Source organism: Octopus sinensis, linkage group LG5 (genome assembly GCF_006345805.1).
Source record: "Octopus sinensis linkage group LG5, ASM634580v1, whole genome shotgun sequence".
Classification (NCBI taxonomy): Eukaryota; Metazoa; Mollusca; class Cephalopoda; order Octopoda; family Octopodidae; genus Octopus; species Octopus sinensis.
In genome coordinates, this window is record NC_043001.1 from 103,761,950 (window position 1) to 103,769,449 (window position 7,500).

Genomic DNA, 7,500 nt, shown 5'->3' on the forward strand with positions numbered 1-7,500 from the left:
CTCTAGATTTTATGCAATACAGCTTACTCTGTTTTCTCAAAATTTGGACACCTTTCACACAGTGACATGCCCCATCTGAAAAACTTATAGCCATTTACTCAATTATACTCAAAATAACAGCCTAATAGGACTGCATGGCTTTCATTCGTGGCAGTAATAGAAAACTTTCTCGGTAATAAAAAAAGGCTGACAACGATGAACCTCTTGTAGTTAATATGTTGTCGGCTTTTCGTAATCTTGGATGTAATATGAGGGTTAAACTCCATTTCGTATACATTCATCTTGATAGATTCCCTGTGAACCTAGAAGCAGTAAGTGACGAACAAGGTGAGGGGTCCCATCAGGACCTCAGGTCCATGAAAGAGCGTTACCAAGGAAGATGGGGGAAACAGTAAGAATTAGTAAAAAAAATCTTAGTAAAAAATCTTATGCAACTGAGACTTCGAAAACAAATTCTTACCCTGTATAATATACGTACCTCTGTCATGTGCAAGAAGCTAGAAATTAATATCTTTATACCATATATGCATGAAGAGGGAGCAGAGAACGTGCTACAGCTAAAACTGTCTCTTAATTTAAATTTCGTGAATGACCAGTATTCAATGCCGATTCTTTCTAACCTTTTTAATATTTCTGCATTGTTGACAGGAAGTTCTTTAAGCAAATACTTATAACTTTCGTACAATAAGAGAGAGAGAGAGAGAGAGAGAGAGAGAGAGAGGTGGGAGGGATACAGAGAGTGATGGAGGAGGGAGGGAAAGAGAGAGAGGAGGAGACAAAGAGATATATAGGAGTAAAGGATGAAGACGAGAATTTCAGAAGTAAAGATAGATCTTTTCACGCGTTGAAGATTTATTTAAAATCGATCTCCTTTGTATTCAGGGCGACAGTCTTTCACCCCATTTCTGAGTTGGTCTTTAGAACAGAACAGTCTTCTTTCAATGTTCGTTTCAATATGTCTACGGCCATAATTCTCATTCTTTTTTTTCCCCTCTTATTAATTCTATTTATCTTCATTTCTTTCTGCTAATCTTGATTTCTCTCACGTAAAAACTTCCTTAGATCTCATACAGAGAAAGATAAATGTAACAAATTACTAAGCAGAGGAAATTTATCAAGAATGTAGATTTATAAAAGGACAAAATAACAGGAAATATAAAATGAACAACTGTTTGTAACGAGAAAATGGCGGCGCTAATTATCGTACATCTATATTCATAGTGTAGCCAGGAGAAAAAGCAAGACTCATTAGAATTTACAGGGAGACCGATGAGAGAGAAAGAGGGAGGAAAATATCCTCAAACCGGAAGTGTGGCCTGAGTGCTGACAAGAGAAAAGTACGCAGGGCGCTACTGCGCGGTGGCCTTTAAACAGGTCGATGGTATTAGTCTTCTTTCCCAGATAGACAGAAACTGGTTGAGACTGGATTATAAGGGCGTGGTATAAATGAGATTTGGTAGCTATTTCTAGCTGGTTCGAAAACCATGTAAAGGACTACCTCGTAAATGAATTATACTGACATAACTAACTGAGATAGTCTTAATCATCGTCATCATCAGCAGCAGCAACACTAACAGTAGCAGCAACGATAGTAGCAGCAGCAGCAGCATTGTAGTGGTGGTGGTAGTAGTCGTAGTAGTAGTAGTAGTAGTAGTCATCCAGTTGGTAATGTCATCAGATTCAATATGTATCGTGATTATCTTTCGATAAATGTTGTTGTTCATCATGAGAAACAACAGAACGACGGCAGAACCGTTGGCGCGACGAACAAAAGTGCTTGGCGGCATTTCTTCCGGTTTTATGTTCCGAGATCAAATTCCACAGTGGACTGCTGTATCATGAGATAAAGTAACTTGCTCAAGGCCACCATGCACCACTCCATTTCGTATACATTCATCTTGATAGATTCCCTGTGAACCTAGGAGCAGTAAGTGACGAACAAGGCGAGGGGTCCCATCAGGACCTCAAGACCATGAAAGAGCGTTACCAAGGAAGAAGGGGGAAACAGTAAGAATTAGTAAAAAAATCTTAGTAAAAAAATCTTATGCAACTGAGATTTCGAAAACAAATTCTTACCCTGTATAATATACGAACCGAATATTCTAACCACTAATTAAGCATCGCGCCTTCACTAACAGCCATTTTACTACCGTGTCAACAACCACCACCACCGCCACCACCACCACCACCACCATCTCCATCACGATCAATACTTCCACCACCACCACCACCTCCACGTCCACCATCATCACCACCGTTGCTGTTCAATGGATAATTCCGTCCTCGTGAAATCTTTAAATAGAACTTTTATAGAATCGATGGAAAATTAATAAATTACAACGAGATTTGTTCATTAGAATTCTGCGTTAGAGAAATATCAATTTCCTGTTTTATGTCGGTAAAATACTGTTGACGGCCATTTTACAGTTTGGTGGTGGTTATAATACGCAGGGGCGGTGGCGGTACTGCTTGTGGTGGCGGTTGTGGCGGTGGCGGTCGTGGCAGCCGTGGTGGTGGTGGTGGTGATGGTTTTGGTGGTGGTGGTGATTATATTTTCGGTGGTAGTGATGTTATTGTTGTTGATATTGATGATCGTTATGATGGCAGTGTTAGGATCCGTGATGTTAGTGGTCATGGTGGTGGTGGTTTTGGTGGTGGTGGTAGTGGTGGTGGTGGTGGCGGTGGTGGGTGGTGGTTGTGGTGGTTGTTTTGGTGGTGTTGATAGTGGTGGTGGTGGTGGTTGTGGTGGTGGTGGTGGTTTTGTTGGTGGTAAATTGTTGTTGATGATGATGAAGATTAGTCTATGATGGCAATGTTGGTGTGAGGCAGCGATATGGGTTCGATATTAGCCGTCGTTCTTGTAATGTCAATGGTTGTAAGAATTAAGAGATAGTGACGTAATAAAGCGGATGGTTGTTCAATCATTCCACCAGCATACTTTTTCATATTTAAAGGAAAACCGGAAGTCCATTACTCAACAATGATTTATTTTCTAAGATAGGATGCAATTTGAGGGAGATCTGGCAGCTATTTTTAGCAGTTCTGCTCAGTACTTAGAAACCCCAACGTTCGTCAGTATTAACTATAGTACGACAATCACACCGTGAACGTCCAGTTTTTTGTTATAATAACCAAGGCGCAGGAGTGGCTAGTGATAAGAACCACATAGCTTGCCAAACATGTGCTTGCCAACCACATGGTTCCGGGTTCACTCCCACCGCGTGGTATCTTAGGCAAGTGCCTTCTATAGCCTCGGGCCAACCAAAGCCTTTTGAGTGAATTTTGTAGACGGAAACTGAAGGAAGCCCGTCGCGTATATATATATATATATATATGTCTGTGTTTGTCCCCGATACCTGTGTGTTTATGTGCCCGTAACCTAGCGGTTCGGAAAAAGATACCGACAGAATAAGTACTAGGCTTACAAAGAATAAGTCCTGGGGCGATTTGCTCGACTAAAAGCGCTGCTCCAGGATAGCCGCAGTCAAATGACTGAAACAAATAAAAGAATAAAAGGAAAAGACTTCATTAAACAATGTGTTCTCCTTTCTTTAGATCTGCATTTTTACGAGGGAGACTTGGTTTCTATTTCTAGCTGATTGTGTGACATCAAGTAAGCTTCCTTGTGGTGGTAATTACAACAGTGTGGTTTGTGGTGGCAACGATGGTGGGTGTAGTGGTGGTGGTGGTGCTGCTGCTGATGCTGGTGGAGGTGGTGGCGGTCGCGGTGGCAGTGGCGGTACCGGTGGCAGTGGCGGTACCGGTGGCAGTGGCGGTACCGGTGGCAGTGGCGGTACCGGTGGCGGTGGTGGTAGTGGCGTAGTGGTGATTGGGGGTGATGTTCTTTTATTATCGCGTTGTCGGTGCATTTCCCATCGAATCATGTCAGAGTGACCTGATTTATTTAAAAACATATAAAAACAAATTCTGTTGCACGAAACAACAAAGAATAATGAGAGGATAGAAACGAAGAGAGGGGAGAGAAAGGGAGAGAGAGAGAAAGAGAGACTAACAGACAGAGAGAGAAAGGATGTGAACTAAATTATGAAAGAGAGAAACAGAGATTGAAAGGGTATGGAGAGAGAATAGAGAGGCAGATAGAAATATGCTGATGGTGAGAGATATTAAAAGTTAAAAGACGAGAGAGAGAGAGAGAGAGTAAAGTGTTAAGAGAGAGAGAAAGAGAGAGAGCGAATATAAACCGGGGGAGAGGAGTGGAAAATGGTCGTCCATTCTGTAGAGAACGTATGAAATACATGTGGAGTTTATTCATTTCTCTTAAGCTGACGCCTGCCGTTGTTTTGTTCTCTCTCGTTTACCTCCAAAGCTTTCAACAACATTCTACAAACTCAGAGCAGCGGCATTATGAAGCAGTCGTGGCACTCCGTCGGTTGCAACGACGAGAGTTCCAGTTGGTCCGATCAGCGGAACAGCCTACTCGTGAAATTAACGTCCAAGTGGCTGAGCACTCCACAGTCACGTGTACCCTTAATGTAATTCTCGGGGAGATTCAGTGTGACGGAGAGTGTGACAAGGCTGGCCCTTCGAAATACAGGTGCAACAGAAACAGGAAGAAAGAGTGAGAGAAAGTTGTGGTGAAAGTGTACAGCAGGGTTCGACACCACCTCCTGCCGGAGCCGCTTGGAGCCTTAGGTGTTTTTGCTCAATAAACACTCACAACGCCCGGTCTGTGAGTCGAAACCACGACCCTGTGACTGCGAGTTCGATGCCCTAACCACTGGGCCATTGCGCCTCCACACATGAAGCAATATTTTCGATGAAATTAGAAATTTGTTGCTAGGAATGCCGTTGAGCAACTGAAAGTCTTATTTGAGTAGAAGGCTTCGTTTTTGGCCCCATGTCAATACTGAGTGTCTCAAATTTACATAACCCACCCACGCTCACCTTAATAAATCTGATGATTCGTCTCATGTTGGACGGTTTGTTGGCAGCAGCGGTAGAGCATCAGACGAAATAGTTTGTAGTGTGTAATATCATCTTTCTATATTTGTGTTTCGTTTCCGGTTTTGGCGCCTTTGTTGTTCATTCTTCCGATCGATTAAGTACGAATTCAATACTGAAACTAATGCAACTGTTTGATTGAGCTCCCAATATTGGTGGTTCTTTGCTCGCACTTGACTTCCTCGTAATTGATAGTAGTATCCGTCTGAAGGCGCGTGGCCTTGTGGGTAGTGTATTGCTCGCAAGGTCGTGGTTTCGATTCCCAGACCGGTAGAGCGTTGTGTTTTTGAGCAAAACTTTTCAGTCCATGTTACTCCGCTCAGCTCTAATTGGGTAACCGTGCCACAGATCGGCGTTCTGGAGGGAGGAAATGTTTGCTTCCCGACCTAGCCAGTCGAGAAAGCGCATTGTGACAAGCGGTATATAACAACATCCAATTTCCTGGTTGAAACAGTGTTTTTAGTATTCGCAATATACATATTTGTTCTGAATTCGATTCTTGTTTCATTTAATACTCCCCTCTGGGCCTTACTGAAATCGGTGGTCGTAATATAATGAGTTCGACAGCCATTCCTGGTCATGGAGTTCTTATGTCTCTTCTTAATAAAACGATATCATTGTGATAAGTGTGGTAAAGCGACGAGCTTAGCGCACCAGACAAACTGCTGAACGACATTTCGTCCGCCTCTAAGTCCTGTATTCAAATACTACCGAAGTCAACAATTTCGGGAGAGTTATATCAGCGTTCGACTAGTACTTATTTTATCGACTCCAGAATGATAAAAGGAAAAGGTGACCTCGGCGGAATTTGAACTCAGAACGTAAAGATTGACATGTCGATCTGTATTTTGCCCGGCGTGCTCATCATTCTGCCAGAATATATACTGGGAAAAGGAATTGTTGCGAAGCGTATATTTAACTCTGATTGAGCAGACCAATGAGTAAACTCATTCCAACTGTGACCTTTCCATTTTTTTAATCAGACGTAGTGTATCTAGGATTACATTATTCAATGTCTCATTCGTTTATTAAAGACGTTACATTTTTTTATTATCTGTAAATATAAAATTCATTTTCAAGAAGAATATGGGAAAAAACGGTTATCCCTAGAAACGGTTATCCCTAAATACGGATTATCCCTATAAGATATTCATATTTTATTCAATAAAGTGGTTTAATGATTCTTCAATTTCATCGATTCCACAAACTTTACTAAGCGATTAATCTAAGTGGATTTAGTCAAGGTCGATTTTGTCCAAATTCGCTGGTTTATCTACGGAAAAAATTCGCCGACATCAGTTATATTTCCCACAATACATCATCTTTTTCACCTGTGAAGTCTGCAAGATTTAGTGACTTTCTTACCTACGTCTCTCTTCTCTAATTTATAATTCTATCACGTCCATTATTCCGTGTGTCCGTCTTTAATTCCCCTATCTCTCACTCGCTCTTCAGTCTCTCTTCTCTTCTCCTTCAATGTCCAGTCAGCTATTTACATAAAATTTCCCTAGAAACAGCGGCAATCTTGGAAATACTAATCCTCTGACTTTGTCCATATAGCTTCCATTTCGTCAAGAAAATACTGACCACAATTCCAATAACCAAAGTCACCTTCTTCTTCTTCTTCTTCTTCTTCTTCTTCTTCTTCTTCTTCTTCTTCTTCTCTTATTATTATTATTATTATTATTATTATTATTATTATTATTATTATTATTATTTATTATTATTTTCTTATTCGTCTCCTTCTTCTTCCTCATTCTTCCTCCTCTCTTTTTTCTCCTTCTCCTCGTCCTCCTGCTGCTGCTGCTACTGCTGCCGTTGCTGCTTTCTTTACGTCCCCAGTAAATTCAGCAGAAATCTAAGATGGTTTCTTTTCTCTCTCTTTCATTGCCAATTTAATCAGCATTAGAAAGCAAACGCCGACGTAGAGATTCCATTTTGAGGTTTCATCGTAAATGAAGTGAACAGAATAATTTAAATCTCAAACCAAAAGAACCACGAGTCACGGCATAGAATGAATAATACAACCTCATATATTCGGATTCCCAATATACTAATTTTAAAAATTCCAACCAGCATAGCCACAGAAACTTACGCTATCTCTAACATTATCTCCACAAAATCTACAGTGTTATTCAAGTATATCAGCAGTTATCATCATGGAATCTCAGGTGTTATTACCGTGTCACTCCTGGCCTTACCATAATGATGTCCCAGACTGTTTCGTTGTCAATAATTTTAAATTAGATCATTAGTTGATACCTTTAGTCCGTGTACATGATTAGAAATCGGATTTGAAAAACAATTTAAATGTTTTGTGTGCTTACTCTTTTACTTGTTTCATTCATTTGACTGCGGCCATGCTGGACCATCGCCATTAGTCGAGCAAATCACCCCAAGACTTATTCTTTGTAAGCCTAGTATTTATTCAATCGGTCGCTTTTGCCAAACCATTAAGTTACGGGGACATAAACACACCAGCATCGGGGGGGGGGGGGAGCAAACACAAACACACACACACACACACACATATATGCG

At 41.1% G+C, this 7,500-nt stretch overlaps 1 protein-coding gene and 1 long non-coding RNA gene across 3 annotated transcripts in view; one reads left to right on the top strand and one right to left on the bottom strand.

Moving 5' to 3' along the window:
• LOC115211980 (zinc finger and BTB domain-containing protein 4-like) overlaps positions 1–7,500 on the bottom strand; it is a 319,288-nt gene that overhangs the window by 215,983 nt on the left and 95,805 nt on the right. The gene's annotated exons all lie outside the window — the stretch shown is intronic.
• LOC118763397 lies at positions 4,572–6,966 on the top strand. Its single transcript, XR_004999147.1, has 3 exons — positions 4,572–4,711; positions 5,946–5,947; positions 6,956–6,966. It is a non-coding gene; the product is annotated as an uncharacterized LOC118763397 (long non-coding RNA).